Source organism: Pavona decussata, unplaced genomic scaffold (assembly GCF_977016875.1).
Source record: "Pavona decussata unplaced genomic scaffold, jaPavDecu1.1 SCAFFOLD_243, whole genome shotgun sequence".
NCBI lineage: Eukaryota > Metazoa > Cnidaria > Anthozoa > Scleractinia > Agariciidae > Pavona > Pavona decussata.
Genome location: NW_028145648.1, coordinates 117,126 through 142,336, shown reverse-complemented (window position 1 = coordinate 142,336; position 25,211 = coordinate 117,126). Strand labels below are relative to the sequence as shown.

General features: G+C 36.8%; 1 long non-coding RNA gene across 2 annotated transcripts; it reads left to right on the top strand.

Moving 5' to 3' along the window:
• Positions 1-8,351: 8,351 nt before the first annotated feature.
• Positions 8,352-13,177, top strand: LOC146457422 (uncharacterized). 2 transcript variants are annotated; one of them, XR_014858468.1, is made up of 5 exons: positions 8,352-8,525; positions 10,133-10,184; positions 11,028-12,079; positions 12,467-12,538; positions 12,771-12,914. It is a non-coding gene; the product is annotated as an uncharacterized LOC146457422 (long non-coding RNA). The 2 variants fall into 2 exon arrangements; XR_014858467.1 differs by lacking the exons at positions 8,352-8,525; positions 10,133-10,184 and having other exon boundaries at positions 10,875-12,079; positions 12,771-13,177.
• The last annotated feature ends 12,034 nt before the right edge of the window (positions 13,178-25,211 follow it).

Sequence of the window (25,211 nt, the reverse complement as noted above, 5' to 3'; positions counted from 1 at the left end):
ATCTTTGCCCGAATATGTAACAAAAAATAACCATTCTTGTACTATAAAAATGATTTTCAAATTATTCTCTACAGATTTAATAAGATTATTTTGATGCGCCGATTAAAGAAAATCAGGTGTTTTTTTTTAATTCAAAGTTCATAGAAGCACACCATGTGCAGTTACGTCATGCAAATTCGTATCCGATAGTCCGGGGCTACTGGATTTTGTGATCGGGCTAGTGGATTCTGACCATCCATCGGGCAAGTGAAGTTTTTTTGGGAATTAAAATTACAAAATTACTGCAGGGCATACTTTTTTTAACTCTTAGTTAGATTTGTGTTTTTCAAGCCGATCTCACAAAGGGAAATCTGTCCAACAGAGTATCGCATGACATTTCATGCTTGACATAAATGCCTGAAATTTTTCCTTTGGAGTTCAGTACTAATTTTTTTTACGAAAAAAAAAAAAAAAAACAGCGAATCTCACGTTTGCTCTCTAAAAACAGGGAGCGAGCATGTAGCAGTCAAATATGGAATGACAAAAATCCTTTGGTTTTTTTCATGAAGTTAGGCTAGATATATAGCCCACTTTGAAAAAGAGTGATAGCCTGGGTCGAAAGTAGCTTCCCAATCGATTGTGGGAAGGTTTGGGGGACGTTAGCTATTGTCATTGCATTCAGTCTCCCCCCAAACAATCCCACAATCCCTTGGGCAGTTTGTTTGGGGGACGTTAGCTATTGTCATTGCATTCAGTCTCCCCCCAAAGAATCCCACAATCGCTTTGGTAGTTACTTTCGACCCAGGCCAGAACTCATTTTCAAAGTGGGCTATTGCAGTAAGGGATACCTAAAATACAAGCGTTGCAGTAAGTTGAATGTTTATACTAAATAATGAAATATGACTAGCTCTTGCTAAATAAGAATTATTTATCGACCGCGTCCTTTTGCTTTCCCATAAATTACCAGTTGTTAATGACAAAAATGAAACATTTTTTCCCTTTGAAAACTCTATGAAAGCTGACGAGATCTTAAAGTGTTTATTTCACTAGAAATTTGCATAATTTATTTTACGATGTCATTGATGCGTGACATGGCACGTTCCGCTTTCGCGTGAAAACTGACAGCAAAACTAGTTTTCTTTAGCAAACTAATCTACTTGATGTAATACTTTTGTATGAGAAAGAAAAATATGGTGAAAGATGTCGAGTTTTCATGTGTGCAAAAAGTTATGATTAGCAGTGAACTTTAGAGTGCTTCTTTCAGCTGAAGACATTTTCTGGCGGGAAATATTTTTTGGCGGCAAAATTTCAAGTTGCGCAACGCAATATCACGCATTCTTTCTGACTAAAACGATTCAGTTAGTTTAATCGCGAAGGGAGGATAGGTTAAAAAATCGGTGAGGCCTAGAATAAATAAAGCCACTAGTGCTAAAGCTCTTAAAAGCGTCCTGTTTATTCAAAGTCCATGCCGACAATTACTTTTAAATTAAATTATTTTTTAATTAAATTATTTTTAACTTAAATTATTTCTAATTCTTAAAAGACACTGCAGTTTGAGGAAAAAACAAAAAAACCTATAACTTTGCTCAGATTCAACAAAAAATCTCCATTCTTACACTAAAATGATTGCTAAATTATTCTGTACAGAATGAATAAGGGAATTCTGATGCGTCGTGAAAAAAATTTTCGCGTTTTTTTTTTCTCACTAATTGAGTTTACGACCCCGGACTTTCTGAAAAACTGAAAAAACTTGTAGCTTTGCTCAGATTTAACGAAAAATCTTCATTCTTGCACTAAATGATTGTCAAATTATTCTCTACATATTGAATAAGAATAACCTGATGTGCCGTGAACAAAAAATGTTCACGTGTTTTTTCCACTAATTGAATTTAAAACACATTCACTGCGCACGCCCGAAAGTTAACGACAGAACCGACCAACAAACCAACCAAGTCAACAGTCAGCCATCGCTATAACTCGTTCATTGCGCATGCGCGCATTCACGAGTTAAAAAGACAAAAGAAAAAAGAAGTGATTCACATGCTGTAATATGGCATCAGAAATTCCTCCTGGAATAAAGGCTGGTTTTGAAAATATTGTCAGTGAAATCCTTTTGGATTACATAACAATTTGTGTCAATGTGATACTGGCTTACATAAAATGTGTTCAAATGTCTTGGTTATTATATGAAACAAATATATATTTTTTTGCCATGGGCAGTTGATAACACTCAGAGAAATTCAAAATATGGTAAGAACATTAGTAATAAAAAGAAATCATTTGCAACAACTGCGACTTGCAAAAGTAACTTACAAACTAGATTTGTTATTTATTTATTTATTTCATTTTTTATTGCAGTACAAAAATGCTTAACAACACTTAAGTATGGAAATTGTCAATGTTGAAGCGTCACTTTCCCAAACACAAATATGAATAAATAAAAAAGAATAATCGATGAAAGCTTATCCAACCAAAAATTTTATTCAAATAATCAATAGCTATGCTTTCAGAAGTAAAAACAACTTGGGATTTTATTGCTTGCATGGCAACACAAGTTTAATTTTTGCAAATACTTTGTCTCTGTTCAAAGTGATCGCTCAGATTGTTTTGTAAGGCAGATTACAGAAATTAAAAAATTTTGGCTCAAAAATATCAGATCACGTCCAATGCTGTTAAAAAAGATATCAACAATTGAAACCCCAAAAATTACGATACTGTAGTCGTTTCCCAAGTCTTGTAAAAATCCATTTGAGGTCCAACGTTTGGTTTCAAGTTTTGAGCAGAATTCAGACTGTTTCTTATCCCATCCCAAAATGTATTTCCAGTGATTGGTCATTCTTCTGGAATGTCTCTGCACTCTGGGTTCAACACAGATGTATCTTAATTGTCGTAAAGGCAAAAAAAATCTCTTGACAATTTAGACATTCTCCTGGTGCTTCATTTTATAATAAAACCAATATGTTCATATCGGTCATGTAAACCAAGAGAAAACCGATATCTTAGTTTTCTGATCCCCAAAAGTTATGACTGGCCACACTACATACTTACATGCATGATATGATACATATGATGACATTGTGTCTATTTTGCTCAAAGGCAGTAGCCACAAAAGTCTGGGTTTCTAATGGGAATCAAACCGTTTCTAGCTATTACAATGTACCAATCGGCCAAACCACACTATGATGTTAAATCCTCAACATAAGGTGTCATGTCAGTCCTCAATATTTAAGCATCTGCTGGAGATTACATGAACTCACTTAACTGCCTGTCATCTATGGCCTGGCCAGCCCTTCCATCTTCAGGGGGCATCAGCATTTGCAATAAAAATTCTCCATCAATTCCCATTGCATTTTTAGAGATATAATAGGGTCATACTACAATAATCATATTAAAAACAGATCAACTTTGAATGCGATCAATTTTAACACCTGTAAACATTTCCATGTGGCATCCCTTACTGGCATAATGAGTTGTGTGCCCTGGAGAAGACCATTGTCAAATGGAGTGCAATCAATCTAAGGCCGAAGGAGAGCCTGAATAATAGAAGGTTCAAGTTTTGCAATACAAAAGGTAGTCAAGCTGTTGTGGATATAATTATGAAAGATGGAGGGTCGTTTCTCCAAAGTTTGTAACAAGGGCTTTATTTCATAAATGGAGCCCAACATATGTAACATTCTCAAACACAATTTAGGACCTAAATTTGTCATGGAAAACCTTCTAGCGACGAGACAGGAGAATTACATTTTTGATCTTTGGGATAAAAGATGCTGCGATGTATGTGCAGAAATGTCGAACAGAAGCAATATAGATTCAGGTATCAAATTAGTTGTCAATCAGATCTTTCACTTTGATAATGGCAATGTCTGTCCTGCAAACAAGGCATTGCAACAACTAACTGAAAGTGCATTGTTAACCTAATTTTATGCATTATGAGTACAGTTAATTCAGTTTTCAGCATTGTCATGTGTTTACATTCCTGTTTAAGGCCTCATTTGTTTACATGCCTCAACTCATAAGTGCACCACAGGCTTTTCTCAAACTAGAAAAATCAGGAGAACAGTTGCCAGAAAATAGAAATACCAGAAGACCAGTTGCCAGTTGTACAATGAAGACTTCTAGAGAGAAACAACAAATACGAGAAGGAGTTTGCCTACAATATGTGAGTGTTTTGTGTCAGAGTTAAAGGTAGGTAAAGTCGCACTACACGCCCAAGTGGCCCATATGGCCGTAGCTTAGCCCGGTTTCTGTAGTATGAAGCAACTAGGAGTATTAGGAGTATTGCTACTCCCCCCTGGATGGGATGCTAGTTCATCGCAGGGTTAGTACCACCAGCAGTATGTCTCCAGTACCCATTTATAACCTGGGCGATGAGAGACAATGTGGAACAAAGTTTCTTGTCTAAGGAAACAACACAGCAACGAAGAGACCAACCTGGCCACGAACCACCGACCCTCTAATTGAAAGTCCGACGTACTAACCACTACACCACCACACCTCTGGAGTTGTTCCTTTAATGAGTATTGTATAGCATACCAAATGTCTGATTACTGTCTGCAGGATCAGAGAGCCTTTTACTGTCTGTGGTTTGTGATGTTAATGAAGAGATAATTAATGTGTCTCATTGCGCATCTATTCCCACTTTGGCTAGTCCATAGTTGACAACAAGGGTTGTACTGTTGTGGGCTTTTCTTCCCAATTTTGGGTTGGGTGCTTTGATTTTTTTAAACATCACTTTCTACGGGCAATAAAGCTTTTTCACTTTTTCAATATGCAGTGTTTAGTCTGGAAATTGCCCTGTGAGAACTGAATGAATTCCCTTCATACAGGTAAAACATGGAGATTTTTTCAATAACTGATAAAATTTGCTTTGAAAAATTTGCCAGTTTGAAGCAAAACAACCACAAAATAGTTGGCACGTGCATGGTCTTTTTCAGAAAGTGATAATTAACTGTGAAATGTCTTGGCAGTGAGAATATAGGATGTAATATTTTTTTTTTTTTAATTTCCCTAATAAAGTTAGGATTTCAGACAAGAAGTTTAGATTGCTTTGTTAGACTGGTTTTGAATGAGAATATTGAAAAAAAGAGATATTGAACTTTTTGTATAACATTGATGGTAAAACATGGAGATTTTTTTAATAACTGAATTAAATTGGTGGTGAAAAAGTTTCCAGTTGAAGCAAAACAACCTCAAAATGGTTGGCAAGTGCATGGTCTGTTTTGGAAAGTTAACTGGCAAATGTCTTGGCAGTGAGAATACAGGAAGCAACAGTTTAAATTTTATGAATTTCACTGAATGAATTTAAGATTTAAGACAAGATGCTTAGATTGCTTTGCCCAACATATGTAACATTTTCAAACACAAGTTAGGGCCTAAATTTGTTATGGAAAACCTTCTAGTGATGAGACAGGAGAATAACATTGTTGATCTTTGGAATTAAAGATATAGTGATCTATGCACAGAAATGTCGAACAGAAGCAGTATGGATTCATGTATCAAATTAGTTGTCAATTAGATCTTTCACTTTGACAATGGCAATTTCTGCCCTGCAAACAAGGCATTGCAACAACTAAGTGAAAGTGCATTGTAAACCTTATATTATGCATTACAAGTACAGTTAGTTCAGTTTTCAGCATTGTCATGTGTTTACATTCCTGTTTTACTTTAAGGCCTCATTTGTTTACATGCCTCCTCTCATAAGTGCACCGAAGGCTATTTCCTCAAACTAGAATCATCAGGAGAACAGTTGCCAGAAAATAGAAATACCAGAAGACAAGTTGCCAGAAATTTGAGATGTACAATGAAGATCTCCAGAGGGAAACCTCAAATACAAGAAGGCATTTGCCTACAATATGTGAGTGTTTTTTCTAAGAGTTGTATCATATAGCATACCAAATGTCTGACCACTGTTTGCAGGACCAGAGGGCCTTTTACTGTCTGTGGTTTGTGATGTTAAAGAATAGAGAATATTTCTCATTGTGAATCTATTCCCGTTTTGGACGTGTCCATACATCACAACCAGAGTTGTGAATGCTGTGGGCCATTCTACCCAACTCTGGGTTTAGGTCCTTTTTTTTAAACATCCCTTTCCTCAGGCAGTAAACCTTTTCCAGTTATTCAGTATGCAGTGTTTAATGTAGACATTGGCCTGTGAGAACTGAATGATGAATGCCTTTTATACACTTATAATGAATGGCCTTTATACACGAACAGAGAGTTTTATACTGGCCTTATACTGAACAAAATCTGTCACAGGGATTAAAATGAAAATGATAGACCCCATATAGGAGTTAATCTCCTTTTTAACTTGTGAATACGGAGGTTCTTGGAAGAAAAACAGGACGCCTTTTTGTCGATTGCCAACCATGCAAAACCGCCAAATTTTCAGAGGTAACATGAAATACAATAGTGTTGAGTCAGGAGAATTGCATTGTTTATGTTTGGGATAAAAGATACAGTGATGTATGCACAGAAATGTTGAACAGGGGCAATATAGATTCAGGTATGAAATTAATAATAATATTAGTGTCAATTAGATCTTTCAACTTGATAATGCCAACGACTGCCTTGCAAACAAGGCATTCGAACAACTTAGTAATTATGCATAAGAAGTACAGTTGGCCCAGTTTTCAGGATGTCATGTTTTTACTTTGCTGTTCAAGGCCTCATTTGTTTACATGCCTCCTCTCATAAGTGCGCCAAAGGCTTTTCTCAAACTAGAAAAATCAGGAGATCAGTTGCCAAAACATAGAAAAAAAAAAAACAGAAAACTGTGCAGTTGCCAGAAATTTGAGATATACAATGAAGACCCCTAGAGGGAAACCACAAATACAAGAAGGAGTTTGCCTACAATATATGAGTGTTTTGTGTCCGAGTTAAAGGTAGGTAAAGTCACACTTCACGCCCAAGTGGCCCACACGGCCGTAGCTTAGCCCGGTTTCTGTAGCATGAAGCAACTAGGAGTATTGCTACTCCCCCCTGGATGGGATGCTAGTTCATCGCAGGGTTAGTACCACCAGCAGTATGTCTCCAGTACCCATTTGTAACCTGGGCGATGAGAGACAATGTGGAACAAAGTTTCTTGTCTAAGGAAACAACACAGCAATGAAGAGACCAACCTGGCCACGAACCATCGACCCTCTAATTGAAAGTCCGACGTGCTAACCACTACACCACCACACCTCTGGAGTTGTTCCTTTAATGAGTATTGTATAGCATACCAAATGTCTGATTACTGTTTGCAGGATCAGAGAGCCTTTTACTGTCTGTGGGTTGTGATGTTAATGAAGAGATAATTAATGTGTCTCATTGCGCATCTATTCCCACTTTGGCTAGTCCATAGTTGACAACAAGGGTTGTACTGTTGTGGGCTTTTCTTCCCAATTTTGGGTTGGGTGCTTTGATTTTTTTTAAACATCACTTTCCACAGGCAATAACGCTTTTTCACTTTTTCAATATGCAGTGTTTAGTCTGGAAATTGCCCTGTGAGAACTGAATGAATTCCCTTCATACAGGTAAAACATGGAGATTTTTTCAGTAACTGATAAAATTTGCTTTGAAACATTTGCCAGTTTGAAGCAAAACAACCACAAAATAGTTGGCACGTGCATGGTCTTTTTCAGAAAGTGATAATTAACTGTGAAATGTCTTGGCAGTGAGAATATAGGATGTAATATTTTTTCTTTTTTTAATTTCCCTAATAAAGTTAGGATTTCAGACAAGAAGTTTAGATTGCTTTGTTAGACTGGTTTTGAATGAGAATATTGAAAAAAAGAGATATTGAACTTTTTGTATAACATTGATGGTAAAACATGGAGATTTTTTTAATAACTGAATTAAATTGGTGGTGAAAAAGTTTCCAGTTGAAGCAAAACAACCTCAAAATGGTTGGCAAGTGCATGGTCTGTTTTGGAAAGTTAACTGGCAAATGTCTTGGCAGTGAGAATACAGGAAGCAACAGTTTAAATTTTATGAATTTCACTGAATGAATTTAAGATTTAAGACAAGATGCTTAGATTGCTTTGCCCAACATATGTAACATTTTCAAACACAAGTTAGGGCCTAAATTTGTTATGGAAAACCTTCTAGTGATGAGACAGGAGAATAACATTGTTGATCTTTGGAATTAAAGATATAGTGATCTATGCACAGAAATGTCGAACAGAAGCAGTATGGATTCATGTATCAAATTAGTTGTCAATTAGATCTTTCACTTTGACAAAAATGGCAATTTCTGCCCTGCAAACAAGGCATTGCAACAACTAAGTGAAAGTGCATTGTAAACCTTATATTATGCATTACAAGTACAGTTAGTTCAGTTTTCAGCATTGTCATGTGTTTACATTCCTGTTATACTTTAAGGCCTCATTTGTTTACATCCCTCCTCTCATAAGTGCACCGAAGGCTATTTCCTCAAACTAGAATCATCAGGAGAACAGTTGCCAGAAAATAGAAATACCAGAAGACAAGTTGCCAGAAATTTGAGATGTACAATGAAGATCTCCAGAGGGAAACCTCAAATACAAGAAGGCATTTGCCTACAATATGTGAGTGCTTTTTCTAAGAGTTGTATCATATAGCATACCAAATGTCTGACCACTGTTTGCAGGACCAGAGGGCCTTTTACTGTCTGTGGTTTGTGATGTTAAAGAATAGAGAATATTTCTCATTGTGAATCTATTCCCGCTTTGGACGTGTCCATACATCACAACCAGAGTTGTGAATGCTGTGGGCCATTCTACCCAACTCTGGGTTTAGGTCCTTTTTTTTAAACATCCCTTTCCTCAGGCAGTAAAACTTTTCCAGTTATTCAGTATGCAGTGTTTAATGTAGACATTGGCCTGTGAGAACTGAATGATGAATGCCCTTTATACACTTATAATGAATGGCCTTTATACACAAACAGAGAGTTTTATACTGGCCTTATACTGAACAAAATCTGTCACAGGGATTAAAATGAAAATGATAGACCCCATATAGGAGTTAATCTCCTTTTTAACTCGTGAATACGGAGGTTCTTGGAAGAAAAACAGGACGCCTTTTTGTCGATTGCCAACCATGCAAAACCGCCAAATTTTCAGAGGTAACATGAAATACAATAGTGTTGAGTCAGGAGAATTGCATTGTTTATGTTTGGGATAAAAGATACAGTGATGTATGCACAGAAATGTTGAACAGGGGCAATATAGATTCAGGTATGAAATTAATAATAATATTAGTGTCAATTAGATCTTTCAACTTGATAATGCCAACGACTGCCTTGCAAACAAGGCATTCGAACAACTAAGTAATTATGCATAAGAAGTACAGTTGGCTCAGTTTTCAGGATGTCATGTTTTTACTTTGCTGTTCAAGGCCTCATTTGTTTACATGCCTCCTCTCATAAGTGCGCCAAAGGCTTTTCTCAAACTAGAAAAATCAGGAGATCAGTTGCCAAAACATAGAGAAAAAAAAACAGAAAACTGTGCAGTTGCCAGAAATTTGAGATATACAATGAAGACCCCTAGAGGGAAACCACAAATACAAGAAGGAGTTTGCCTACAATATGTGAGTGTTTTGTGTCCGAGTTAAAGGTAGGTAAAGTCACACTTCACGCCCAAGTGGCCCACACGGCTGTAGCTTAGCCCGGTTTCTGTAGCATGAAGCAACTAGGAGTATTGCTACTCCCCCCTGGATGGGATGCTAGTTCATCGCAGGGTTAGTACCACCAGCAGTATGTCTCCAGTACCCATTTATAACCTGGGCGATGAGAGACAATGTGGAACAAAGTTTCTTGTCTAAGGAAACAACACAGCAATGAAGAGACCAACCTGGCCACGAACCATCGACCCTCTAATTGAAAGTCCGACGTGCTAACCACTACACCACCACACCTCTGGAGTTGTTCCTTTAATGAGTATTGTATAGCATACCAAATGTCTGATTACTGTTTGCAGGATCAGAGAGCCTTTTACTGTCTGTGGGTTGTGATGTTAATGAAGAGATAATTAATGTGTCTCATTGCGCATCTATTCCCACTTTGGCTAGTCCATAGTTGACAACAAGGGTTGTACTGTTGTGGGCTTTTCTTCCCAATTTTGGGTTGGGTGCTTTGATTTTTTTTAAACATCACTTTCCACAGGCAATAAAGCTTTTTCACTTTTTCAATATCCAGTGTTTAGTCTGGAAATTGCCCTGTGAGAACTGAATGAATTCCCTTCATACAGGTAAAACATGGAGATTTTTTCAATAACTGATAAAATTTGCTTTGAAACATTTGCCAGTTTGAAGCAAAACAACCACAAAATAGTTGGCACGTGCATGGTCTTTTTCAGAAAGTGATAATTAACTGTGAAATGTCTTGGCAGTGAGAATATAGGATGTAATATTTTTTTTTTTTTAATTTCCCTAATAAAGTTAGGATTTCAGACAAGAAGTTTAGATTGCTTTGTTAGACTGGTTTTGAATGAGAATATTGAAAAAAAGAGATATTGAACTTTTTGTATAACATTGAAGGTAAAACATGGAGATTTTTTTAATAACTGAATTAAATTTGTGGTGAAAAAGTTTCCAGTTGAAGCAAAACAACCTCAAAATGGTTGGCAAGTGCATGGTCTGTTTTGGAAAGTTAACTGGCAAATGTCTTGGCAGTGAGAATACAGGAAGCAACAGTTTAAATTTTATGAATTTCACTGAATGAATTTAAGATTTAAGACAAGATGCTTAGATTGCTTTGCCCAACATATGTAACATTTTCAAACACAAGTTAGGGCCTAAATTTGTTATGGAAAACCTTCTAGTGATGAGACAGGAGAATAACATTGTTGATCTTTGGAATTAAAGATATAGTGATCTATGCACAGAAATGTCGAACAGAAGCAGTATGGATTCATGTATCAAATTAGTTTTCAATTAGATCTTTCACTTTGACAATGGCAATTTCTGCCCTGCAAACAAGGCATTGCAACAACTAAGTGAAAGTGCATTGTAAACCTTATATTATGCATTACAAGTACAGTTAGTTCAGTTTTCAGCATTGTCATGTGTTTACATTCCTGTTTTACTTTAAGGCCTCATTTGTTTACATGCCTCCTCTCATAAGTGCACCGAAGGCTATTTCCTCAAACTAGAATCATCAGGAGAACAGTTGCCAGAAAATAGAAATACCAGAAGACAAGTTGCCAGAAATTTGAGATGTACAATGAAGATCTCCAGAGGGAAACCTCAAATACAAGAAGGCATTTGCCTACAATATGTGAGTGTTTTTTCTAAGAGTTGTATCATATAGCATACCAAATGTCTGACCACTGTTTGCAGGACCAGAGGGCCTTTTACTGTCTGTGGTTTGTGATGTTAAAGAATAGAGAATATTTCTCATTGTGAATCTATTCCCGCTTTGGACGTGTCCACACATCACAACAAGAGTTGTGAATGCTGTGGGCCATTCTACCCAACTCTGGGTTTAGGTCCTTTTTTTTAAACATCCCTTTCCTCAGGCAGTAAAAGTTTCCCACTTATTCAGTATGCAGTGTTTAATGTAGAAATTGGCCTGTGAGAACTGAATAAATGCCCTTTATACAGGAACAGAGAGTTTTATACTGGCCTTATACGGAACAAAATCTGTCACATGGATTAAAATGATAGACCCCATATAGGATTTAATCTCCTTTTTAACTTGTGAATATGGAGGTTCTCGGAAGAAAAACAGGACGTCTCTTTGTCGAATGGCAACAATGGAAAACCACCAGAGAATGCACATGGTCACTTTTGCGTTGCCTCAGGTATCGGAATGAATCGGGTTGCATGTGTAATTTAATTGTGTAAATGTTTATACATAATGCATTCCCGCAATATGGCGTGCCGTACACAAATGAGTTGGCTAACAGGAGCATTTGATTGTATTTTGAGTGCAATATGGTTATTTTCTTTAATTTCAGCATTGCCAAGTGTTTTTGTTTTCTTGTTGAGGTCTGTTAAGTTTATTGTGTTCACTCATAAGTGCGCTTAAGTTTTGTCTCTCAGCTATTACAAACTAGAGAATGGAGAAGTGAAGAAGGTTGAGAAAACCAAAGAAGAGGCCTAAAAGGGGATCACCCAGAAAGAAAGAAAATTGCACATGCATGTAAGTGACCTTTGACTTGCGTGTGGCTGTCATAACTGTAAAATAGACCTTTCTAAAGGATGCTGTAGGGACCAGGAAGCAGGTTAAGCCATTTTTTGAGGAAGTGTGCAAAATTACTTTTCCTTTGTTGGAGAGCAAGTGTGATTCTGCGGAGAGTTTCATTCTTGTGCTTGTGGATACCTGATTTTGTAAACGGACTCCAGTTAACTAGTTGTCCCGTGTTAAAATAAAACCTACAAAGTCCCAGAAATGTCGTAAAGATGCCCAAGCTGTCATGAAGATTATAAGCTTTAGAGCGGGAGTTGTGACTACTTGTACATTTTCCCTTCTTTCAACCGAATGTTTTATGGCTGCTATATACCTTAAATTCTTGTGCTTTTTTCACAGCCACCAACAGCAACCAGGAACAGTTGTCAGATGCTCTTTCATGAATGATAACCAGTCAGTGGAAAGCATGTGGTAGGGAAAAGTTCATTTGTATCACCAAGCACAGTAATATTTGTCCAAAGTTCAAGTTAGTCTTTTGATCTTGTTTTTCTAGGTTATTCCAGACATTGTAAGGTTATAAAAAATGGAAAACATGCTCTCAGGAAACAGACACCACAATAACCACAACCTCATTTGGATAAACAAGTGGATTTAAATCTTGTCACATTTGATGGCATTCTTGTTATTTCCTCATTTTCTGCAGGACAGATATTTGGAGGGCCAACCAAAACATATACATGTATGATTGAGTGCAAAGAGAAAAGGTCATACCAAATGAGGACTGCATCATCTATGCCCTGGCAGCCAACCACTTTCACATGTAGTAACTGAGGTAGAGAATGCCACTCCTGGATACGACTGCACTCTCATAGCTTGAGCTGAACCTCAATCAACTTATGAAGAGCTGGATGTAGTGCATTTGAGATGGAGGACAAGGTTTCGGGTATTTTTCAACTACAGCAAAGAAATTTGTTGACACTTTTGGTTGTTTATGAGGCCTCAGCAGCCAAAAGTGTCTCAAGAAAATATTCTGCATGTGAGAAGTATATTATTTTGTCCAGTGGCTTTCTGATGATCAAGGCTGTTAGCTTACTGGTGTAAGGTTGTTTACTTCTAACATTTCACAGGTTGGACTCTGAAATTCTCAGCTGCTGGCCTTTTGGGGCTCCTTTAAACTTTTCTGTAGCCAGCAGCTTTGATTTTCGATGGAAGATTAATAATTATTGTAGCATTTTACTATATTATAGAGTGTTTTCACATGATGTCACGGCGGCCATGTTGGTGTCCCAACTTAAACCTCTGGGAATTGAACTCTATTTCTATGCAAATACTTTCTTTTGTTTCATTAAACCAATATAGCCAGTAGTCATGTGAATGAAAAAACTCCATATCTTTATTACCGGTTCCTAAATTGGTCAAAAGAAATAGTCACACTTACCTTTTGCATAAACCACTGAGTGCCAACTCCCGTGTAATTAACATGAACCAACTGGGATTATATCTACTGACTCCCTTGAGCAGAATGTTTATTTATCTCAAGGTTACTTCTAGTATTTTGGGATGGTTCCCTTAACCATTAAGACAAGATAGTGACAAGCATGCAAATTCTCCTCACAATATCACAACTTGTTCAAGGATTCAGCTAATGATAAAAAACGGAAATAGCCACCAAAGACAAAGGTCTTCATCTTTTGACAAATACTCCTAATGTCATGACAAAAATACGGAGAATAGTGAGAAGAAAATGTATGTTGATATTGGAGCTTAAAAGGTTGAATATGCCAAAATGGTGCATGGTCACTATTGCATTTTTTTTACTTACAAACCCTGACCTTAACCTCTCAGCAAGATTGAGTTCCTTGAATAGTTTTGTATTTTTGAAAATCGTTTGGAGCATTTGAAGTGGTTGGCTTTTAAAGGTGAAAAAGAAAAAATATTTCTCCATAGCTGACTGACTACATGACACTTCTTAATCGTAGAAATAAAGGAATGAAATCTTTAGCATGGTGACAGGGTATTTTACCTGCGTAATATTGCAAATAAAGGAATAGCCAGTTGGCATCAAATATTACCATCACTATCTATGTGACACTCCTTAATCTTAGAAAAGGTATGATCTCTTTTATGTGCTAAGTTGGTACAGGGTTCCGTTAAATATAGCTGAGTGAGTACACAGAGTGACATATTTTATATGCCAACACATGGTAACTGGACATTTTGTCTGCATTTAAAGAAAAAAGGGCAGAGTAACATAACAGTCACTGACTAGCACAAAACTCCTTACTCAACCTTACTTAAAGAACAGGAGTGAATGCTGTAAACAGCTTTTTTATAACATTTTTATTCTTTTTTTAATTTTTATTTCTTATTTTTGATGATTTTATTCAGAGTATCTTAGAATAAATGGTGCCACTTTGCATGGTAAGCATCACTATCTAAATGCCAGCATGACTATTGAATGCCCAGTATAACTGCAAATGTAAACCTCGCAGGATAAAACTGCTGTCTACATATATGTGTGACTGAAAGCTTAATCACTTATAAGAATGTGTTGAAGCCTTTGACGAGAGGTGCGGCATAGAAACCAGAATCTGCACCAAAACTGGCATACCTGTCTGGTTATATTCCCTGCAGATGCCCTTATAAGTCTCTGGTTTTTATGGTTATTGAACACATTATTTCATATAAGGTAAATGACATACATATCCATTTCAGCACACTGTAATCGCTATAACCCAGAGAAAAAAGTACAGTTGTTGTCCTTGGGCAATACTCCCTACATACATTTCCATTTGTCTGGTATACCTTATGTGCCCCTGAGGACATAACATAACCTGTGGACCCTTCTGTTGTATACTTAACAATTATTCCACAAGCGCGCGTTGTATATGAGATGATAGATAGCCAACGACGCGCATAGCGCCGAGTCGTCTATAATCATCTCATATCCAACAGGCGTGAGTGGAATAATTGTTTTATTAAAAACAATCAAGAAATATTGCTAGATTTTGCCCATTTCGCTTTGAAGAACAATTAAAAATCAATTGAATGGTTGCCATTTCTCGGGCATGGTATAATGGCTCACCATAGCCGCTAAGCCAATCAAATCCCTGGAATTGCATTATACAATGATCCAGTTTTTAATAAAATATATTATTTTATAAGGCACACTGTACCCCTATAAACCTCATTTGTACCATGGAGACCCTTATGCACCATGCATATCTTTGGATATCAATGTACACCCTGCGTTCCTAGATATCATTTTACACCATGCATCCCTACACACTGTTTGGATATCCTGTGAACCCTACATACCATTGGATACCCTGTGAACCCCACGTACCATTGGGTACCCTGTACACCCTGTGTAGTCTACATACTGTTGAACACCCTGTGCACCATGCATATAGTTGCATACCCTGTGTACTGTACATACCACCTGCGCCTTGTGCACCCTACATATTGTTGCACATCCTGTGCACCATGCATATCGTTGTATACCTTGTGTATCCTACATACCATTCCTCTGTACTGTACATGCTGTAGTACACCCTACATACTGTACCATTAGATACCCTGTGAACCCCCTCATACCATTGCACCATGCATAAAGTTGCACACCCTCTGTACCGTATATGCCATTCTGAACCTTGTGTACCCTACATATTGTTGCACATCCTGTGCATCATGCCTATCATTGTATACCCTGTGTATCGTACATACCATTTTACACCCTACATACCATTGGAAACCCAGTAAACACCCACATACCATTGGACATCCTGGGTACCCTGTACACCCCGTGAAGTCTACATACTATTGCACACCCTTTCTACCATACATTCTGTTCTGCACCTTGTGTACCCTACATATCTACCTACCCTTACATACCCTTTTGTACCCTGTGTGCAACACTACCTGAGTGGAAGAAACATTAACTTGTTCCAGGCATTGAGTGTGTGTGTGGTGCGGAAATGCTTGGTTGGCCACCTGACAACACCACATTTACCTGTTTTAGGGTGATGTTAATCATAGGTGTTGATCACCTATCCAAGACCTCCAGGTTTAATTAAGTAAAAACATCACCCTGGAGAATAATAATAATAATTTATTACTTATATAGCGCGCGAATCATAAACATGCTCTCGCGCGCTTTACAATAAAGATATCCTAAATAAATATAATTTAAAATTACAATGGCTAAAATACAGTTCTAATAAATGTCAAAGGCTTGTCCAAATAAATGAGTTTTCAACCTGTCCTTGAAAGATTGAACACTTTGTGCGCAGCGAACTGCATTGGGTAAATTGTTCCAGAGCGCTGGTGCGGCTACGGTAAAGCTACGATCACCCAGCGTACGCAGAGTCTTGATTCTGGGCGGTTGAAGGAGGACTTCGCCGGACGATCTAAGACTATATCTAGATACGGTCTTTAGGGTGATAAGTTCGCTAAGATACGCTGGAGCGAGTCCATGGATAGCATTATACGTAATTAACAATATCTTGAAGATCTGTACAATGGCGAGAAAGTAGCGCCAGGAGGTGACCTTCGGATGCTCTACCACTGAGCTACAGGAGACTTGTGGGAGCTTTTTTTTATTTATTTTTTTTTAAATACAGGAAATCTGGCAAGGCCATTAAACTAGGTTCATGGGACAAACATCCTGCATACTGCTAGGGTTGGAATGTCGTGTGGCATATGCGCAATGGAACAATAAAATGTGATGCAATATTTTAGCCAGGTAAATAGATGAGAATGATGTATTATTCAGTGTCACCTGGACACTCGCAAAATCCGAGTTCTCCTATCAGGAGTCATACCTGACCTTCTGATTACTAGTTCAGATGCTCTACTACTGAGCTACAGGAGTGGGACAAACAGTATGAAGTATTTATTGCACCAAGACAAGCCACTGCAATTTTAAATTCCCCCCCCCCCCCCCCCTGAACATTTCAACTCTTAAAACATGTATGGCTTACTAATGCAAATAATGCTACTAAATGCCAGGTAAAATAGCCCTTGGAATGGAGTTGGTCTTCAATATACTGATAAACTTAAAATGCATGCCCCTCCAATTGCATTAGTTGGCAGAGGGGTGCAATGGGTGCTTTCAATTCCAGCATGGACTTATCCTCTTTTTGTTTCCTCATCATCCAGATAATTTTAAAATTCTTTTAACTGCAAACATGTTTCAATGATTCAAAGGTGAAAAATAGGTAAATGGATAAAACTATACAGTCGCTCAATTAACTTAACATGTTACATTACCAACAAATAAAATCTATGGGACTCCTTTAAACATTAAACACTCTTAAAATGCTTTTACATGCCGCCTGCAGTTGTTGTGCATGTATGTAGTTTACATACATATTCAATAATATTGATTTTTTTCAGGCCTCTGGCGAATTGGCTAAAATTAATGTAGTATATATATAGTTAATTCTTTGTAAAAGAAGCATACTCTCTGTTACTGTTCGTATTGTATGAGACTTTGTGGCTTCAAATTAATAATATACATGCACATGTCAATGACACTTGAAAGTTCCTTGCTCTTGTTTAGAGTATAATACTATAAGAGGGCCATTGTATCTTATGAGAAAAGATAACCCTAACACTAGTTGATGGTTTTTGTATTCTTAGGAACTTGCAAAAGTATAATAATCAAACAAATTATGATACAAGTATAATATATTGCTTGGAATATCATAGTGGAGGCAAATGAAGACCTAAGATCATTTCTGAAGGTGCATATATGAAGTGATCATTTGTGAACTGCAAAGTAATTTAAGGTTGAATGAATGAAAGCCATAATCTCATGAGGCCAGAACAATACTTTTCTGGCTTAAATCTACAAAATAGCTTATAACTGCCAAGTGGGCTTTTTTAAGGTATAATAAATTTGTTAAATTATTTAAAAAATGAATAGTTTAATAACAAATAGGAAACAATATTATAGAAAACAAAGATAATAAATGGAAACAGCAATAGATGCTGCAATCCACAACTTAAGGGTTTTGTCTTGTCACCATTTATCTCAGGCTTGTTGTCAACAACAACACCATCCAAAGAGGCAAAACCAGATTGACAGTATGACGAAAGTGGGTTAAACAAGATTTTAAAAAGAAACAAATCTGTGAATTTTTCTGCATAAAAATGCTAGTTCATGCGGTTCCTTCTAACAATTTCACCAAGTGTAGACCTGTACAACAACTGCAAAACAAGACCTGAAGAACAATTCCAAGGGGCACTCCAGACATTACGTGAGAATAACAGTAACTGGTACTACCGGTAACTGTTCATGAAAACAAATTGACTTCAATTAATTATGACTTGAACTACATTGAGGGCTCATTGTTAAGTTGTAGGTAGGTAAGGATTGGGAACCCTTGTTGTAGTGCTTGGCTTATTCTGCTTGTCATGCCCGTGTCTCTTTAACTACTTCAGCAATTCTTTGGTAGAAGTAGGTTGTGTTTTACACTGTCAGCCTTACAACAGCTGGGCTGGACAGGTATCCATTGATTCAGTGGGAGTGTTTGTAGGGCCAGGACTGTTAGGTAGATGTCTCCCTTGGTTTCCTTTGCCTTTTACCGGAGTTGTTAGAATCGTTTATTGTGTTAAATCAAGCTATCATATTACATGTATCATATAACATCATTACATCATCAATTAATTCAGTACATATGTAGTAGTCATGTAATTCTTATCCCTTGATGTATGGTTTTGAAAGCTGCTGATAAACCAAGATGTTAAAGAGCAACAGCGCTTCAATCTACTGGCAATAGTCCCAAAGATGTCATCCTATACTTTCACAGGGCTCAATCCTGGAACAATGTCATTGTACATGTAACTGTTTTAATTGTCCTAAATTTAAATGAATAGAGTTGAAAAAAGTGCATGAAAAACTGACATATAAACAGCTTTGCAGAAAAAGCCTTAAAGATCAGCACCAGCTATGCAGTCTTTGAGGTGAGCAGGTCTTCTGCTTCTGGAACAGTATGTGTTAGCACATGAAACATCAGTTTCGGGTCTCAGTGCACATAGGGTGAGCAACAGCTTCTAGCTGCATTCCTGTAATGAAAAAACTTGTCAAGGCATGCACCACTTAACATTACTGGCTGCTTACATGACTGATTCAGCACTTATTTTCATCACAAACAAAGAGTCACCGTTTGCAGTGCCACCTCCAGAGAGGCCTCTGTCACATCAGGCGTACCCCAAGGATCACTCTGGATCTCATAAATGAGGCAGACCAGTATGGTTTGCTGGCTTCCAGTTTGTGTATCTTAACATCATGTTGGATTTTTCTCCTTGTGAAGACTGGCTGAATTTCTTTACCGATTTTGCTTCCTTAAAATCTCTAAGTTGGCAGTGTATGTCATCTGATTTGTGTGCGATTTAATTGTTGTTATGGATAATCTGCACGTGGGAGGCCTTTGAGGTGATAACCTGGGTTATGGTTGAGTTTACAAAGTTTGCTGGATATTTGAGTTTCGAAAACATTGTTTTCAGATGTTCACATTCCTCAGAGAAATATTTCCAAGAGGATGAGGGATGGTAGGCACAGTTCAGCATTGTTTCCACTAATGATTTTTTTTCTGTTGTTGATTTTGTTGAAGGAGACCTGTGTTGGTTGGTTTTCTGTAGACTTTTGTCTCTAATCTACAGCCTTTCTTTTTTTATATTTGCATTCCAAGAAAGAGTAGTTTGTTGAAAATAATAGACTGCAGTTCCATGGTCAATGAGACAGAAGAATTGCAATTGCTAAGTGTTTCTAGGAAACCTGTTGTAGCTGTTACATCTCACACAATTGTCAGTGTGTCATCCAAGTATCTTTTGTAGAAGGAGGGCATCTTGTCTTGGCGCTTAAGATTCTTTTTGATGGAGCTCATAAACGTGTTTGCCATAAGAGGACAAAGGGGGATCCTTTTGCCACACCGTTAATCTGTTAATATAGTTTCCCATCAAACTGAAAAAGTTGATCTTTTGTTGAACATTCAACATGGTGAACTACAACAATGTGTCTCCTACATACAATATTGCGGGTAATCACTGACCAGCACTATTTGATGTAAGTCAACTACTCAACCAAACTGAAAACCAAAACCCAACAACTACACTGGAATTGTGGTCACTAGCAACATATTAAATTCAATATGTTTGAATTTGAACATTGAGACAATTGACACAAAAGATAGTCTACTTAATTTATTCGAAAATTGTAATAAATTAAACTGTTACTGTTCGAGTGAATCTATGAGATACAAGAACTGTTACAACTTAAGTTAACTTCCAATTAAAACCCGTGGTCATAATGATCATAATAAGATTAAAAGTTACAGTTATGTTAATAGTTATGCAGTATAAAAAATGAATGATATTGTTATTAATTAAGGTAATAAGATAAAGGTTCAAAGAAAATATAGCAGGTCATCAAATGCAAGTTAAATACCAAAACTAAAGATTGCAACCTGTATCACATAATAAAATGGGACAAGATGTAGATGTACAATTAATTATAAAGCTTGTATGTTCATACCTTCTTGTCTACCCTGGCCTTTTTTATCTCTCCCAAACGTTTCCGTTTTCTCTCTAGGTACTAAACTCACTGTATGTACAGAAAATAAGAGTTATGAACCGTGGTTTTTTGAAGAAGGGACTTTCACTGTAGATTCTCTCTTTGGAGCTGAAAAATTAAAGGCTTTAATCATGAGTTACACTGATAGTGCGATTAGCCATCATGTTGCCTCAAGACAGTTTTCAGACTCATGCAATATTTTATTGTGTCACCCATAAAACAACCTGTACATGTTCACCACGAAACATAGTTTTGGGGGCTTAAAGCACTGGTAATAAGGTCTCAGGGAGAATAGCAATGCTATCCTCACAATTGCTGAGAAATGCCTTTCCGTCTCATACAGGCTCTGCCAGTGAAGTCACTTGTTGCACGTCCTCGATTTCGTAGCCCCTGGTAATGCTTTTATAAGCAGCCGAGCAACAGTGGCGGAAGGCGACTGTCTGGCGCCTTTAAAATAATGAGAACATTTATTTTGATAAAATTTATAATATTATATAATTTTGGGATTCAGGGGTTGATTTCGTGTGTGATAACCGAATTTTCCCTAAAAGACCTCAGATTTCATATGTTGGCAAAGTGAACACTTTTTTACAATACAATGTTGAAACAGCACAAAACTGCTTTACAGTAATTTGGGTTATTAAGATTACAAAACGTTACAATTGAAGTGAACACTTGCTATGGGGTGATTTCAGAGAAGGAGAGGTGGAGATTAATGCTGATCACCTTACCTTATCACCTTACCTTTTGAGGCCAAGGAAGCAGTGTCAAAAATATTCATATGTAGCCTACAGAATTATGATATTCATCAGTGCTGGGTTGTTCAAAAGCCGATTAACACTAATCCACGATTAAAACTTAACCAAGGTTTTCATTTCGCTCATTAAAAATGATTTTAAAGGCTCATTTTAAGCCAATGGTAAAGAAACGTCTAAGACAAAAGTTAGGGACAAAATCTTTTGAACGAATCCTTATGAATAAATAAATATACTGGAATCAAAGTTCATGTTAACCCAGGATTAGCTTAATCGGGCTTTGAACAACTGTGTGGTGGACTGTGTCAGTTATCAAAAAAGCGTTTCTACTAAAATTATTTAGGGCTTTTAAAACAGGTCCAGATGAAATGAAAATACTCTGGAATATAAAGACAAAGACAGTTGAACTTTATAATTTTGAAACTTGTGACATGGTTTTACAACATGAAATATAGAAATATATCAGTGTAAATGCGGCTTCAAGTTTGTAAAACAGTCCTTGCAAGCTTCAAATAAGCTTAGCAACCACAGAAACACATTTCAATAATGTGTTCATTTATTAAAATTTTATTTGTTTATATATTGTTTGCTTTATATTTTCTTTTGATCTGTTTGGAGTACTATTAAAATGGCGCCTTAAGAAAGGCTTACGTTTTAACTTAAAAGCACAGTTGACCAGACAAAAGATGAAAGCCTGTGCTTTTGCCTCAGAGTTTCCCATGGGCAATATGTCTTGGTCTTTTGCATCTATGCAACATTTGATATCTTCCTTTAAATAAAAAAAGTTACTCAAATGAATTTTCTGTAAAAGACATTGACTGTTACTATAGTTACTAATGGTGTTTCCACAGAAGCTGCTTTTTTCCAATGTAACTAAATTTCCATAGGTTAAAGTTTTGCCATGCTCAGTGTCAGAGTAGTTGCAGATTTTTGTGCTCAACATTTTGTGACATTTCAAGAAAATCTATCAAAACTGCAGGTTATTGTTGTAAATTTGCACATGATTTGCAAACAAAGGAAGGTGTTACAAGTCATCTCAGAAAGCCAAGATATTGTCATGGTATTATGAGGTCATAGCAACAGATTTGTAATATATAATTTTATGTTAATCCTGCATGATCAGAAACAATGTTTTTGTGCTCTTTAAGGACTTAAATAGAAAGAGAAAAGAATTATAAGCTACTTTGAATGATAATAAAAATATATTGTCTTCCATCGATCAATGTGGACCTCACGTTTTGCAAAAAAAAGAAGGTAAGATTTATGCACAGCCCCCTACATTAATTATATATGCACCGCTGTCACAGTATAAACCCTCTTCCAAAAATGACCAGTATTAATAAGAGTTTTTAAGTCAAAAAATGTTTAAATAATTAATGTATGGGGTTCTGCGAAAATCTTTCCTATACAGATACCGACACGGCACTTTTATATAAAATGGACCCAGTTTAAGAGGTGTTCATTGTTACAAAGGAGAGTCCTATGCGTTTTATGGCAAACCCATAGGAAAACATACTTTCCTCTCCAAGACAAACGGATAAACATGCATTACTGACCCCTCGGTAACCCGTGTGTATGCTTGATTGACGGACGTCTTTTGCAAGGTTTGAAACCAGGCCGCGTGGTAATGAATTTGACTGGAATAGTTAATTGATAAAATGGACTTTTTGCTTACTGGTTTTGTATTCAACGACTTCCGAGGATCAGCGAAAATGGCGTCATCTTTGGGATATGGGTCTTACAGTGACGAGATTCAATTCCCCCCGAGTCTCGTAATTCACCAGCGGTGGGTTCGTGACCAAATGTCACATGACCTCCACAAGAGCCCATGACTGCAATTCTAAAATCTAAGCCTCCCTGTGAATTCAAAGCTAAAAGAAATTATATCTGCACTATCATGTAACGAGAAATAACCATTCTTATACCATAAAAATGATAGAAACTCATTGAATAAGGTTATTTTGATGCGCTGATTAAAAAATTTTCACGCGTTAGGTTAGCAACGTCGAAATATTTTTCCGTGGAATTTTCTTTCTGGTGATGTTTTCTGGGCACTAAATCAATTTTTCGGTAGATTGTTCCAAATATGTTTATAAGGTGTCAAGCGGTATCCTTTCATAAGTAAGCCTTAACTTATGCAATTTTATGAGTGGTTTTGGATGCCCTTGTATCCGGGGAGGGGCGGCTTACAAGCGGAATAAAAAAATTGTTTCGAAACAAGCTGATAGCAAAACGTAATTTATTTCGCTACAACACTTAAAAGTATTTTTTTCAGTGGTGATGCTCTTATTCTTTTTTCCCTAATTGCTATATCTCTTTGGCTTTCGAAAAAGCAGTAGAACGCTTGTTTTGCCTTTCAGGCATAAAGACAATCCTTCCGCTTAAGAGCAAAAAGCATTTTGTCAGTGAAAAGATCATGTCCTTTTCCCTAATTACTTTTTTTTTTTTTTGTCTTTAGAAAAAGCGTTGGATTAACTTCCGTAGATGGTGCGTTTTCTTTTTCTGGCATAAAAATCGTCCCTCCGTTTCTTGAAAAAGCCGTACAGAGTGCGTTTTCCATTTCTGGCATAAAAATAATCGCTCGTTTTCACAGTAAAGAGCATTTTCTCAGTTAAACAATCATGTACTTTTCCCTTTTCCTTAATGACTTTCTTCCTTTGGCCTTCAAAAAAGCAATTAATCAACCTGAGTAGAACGTGCTTGGTACTTTTTAGTCTAGTATAAAAATAATCATTCCGGTTTACAGGTTTCCTTTTCCCTGATTTCTTTGACTTTCGATAAAGCCGCAGACAAAGCTGTGTAAGGCGTGCGTTTAGCTTTCCTGGCATAAAAATAATTGCTCGGTTTTACGGCAAAATGAATTTTGTCAATTAAAAAATCATGGACTTCTCCCATTTCCCAAATAACTATTCATCTTTGCCTTTCGAAAATGCAGTGGATCAACTTGAGTAGAACGTGTGTTTTTCTTTTCTGGCATAAATACCAGGCCAGTTTTAAGATCAATGGTGCGCATGCTTATAATTTGCTACCCTCTGAAATAAGATTGGTATGTGACTTTAACAAGTTTAAGTCACTTGCGAAGCAATTATTCAAGCGCCAGTGAACTTGTGAACCAGTGATTTTACACTGGAGTCTATTTATTTGCTGATTAATCAGGACCCTATTTCTTTTCTCTATTTTTATTTCTCAGTATCAATAAATAAATATATAAATAAATAAATAAATAAATAAATAAATAAATGAAGAACCTTTTGTCAGTTGAAAGATCATGTACTATTTCCTTTTCCCTAATTTCTTTATTTCTGTGGCTTATGATAAAGGAGTGGATCAACCTCAGTAGAACGTGTGTTTTTCGTTTCAGGATTAAAAATAATCGCTCCTGTTCACAGAAGAGAGTATTTTATCAGGTAAAAGATCATGTGCTTTTCCCTTTTCGCTAATTACTATATTTCTTTGGCCTATGATAAAGCAGTGTTAGTTTTCGTTTTGGCCAAACTCTAAATTTCTCCCTTTTGGCTGGAAACAGTGGCCTCGTATTTTTACCCTTGTAAGCGTATCAGTTGGCAAGATCAATAACAGCTCAAGCTCCTTCTAATTGGATTTTTTTCTCATGGTTTCAATTGCTGTATAATATTGACGTAAATGGTAGATTTTGACGGGAATGTGTGAACTGCAGACGGTACCAGCAAATGGCGTATGGCGGTTTAACTTATTGTGAAATTCTGATACTGAAGGATATAACAACGAAAGGCATACAGATGAAATACTTAGAAGGTCTTTAGAAAGTTTTTGTGTCTGCGAAAACCGAGAG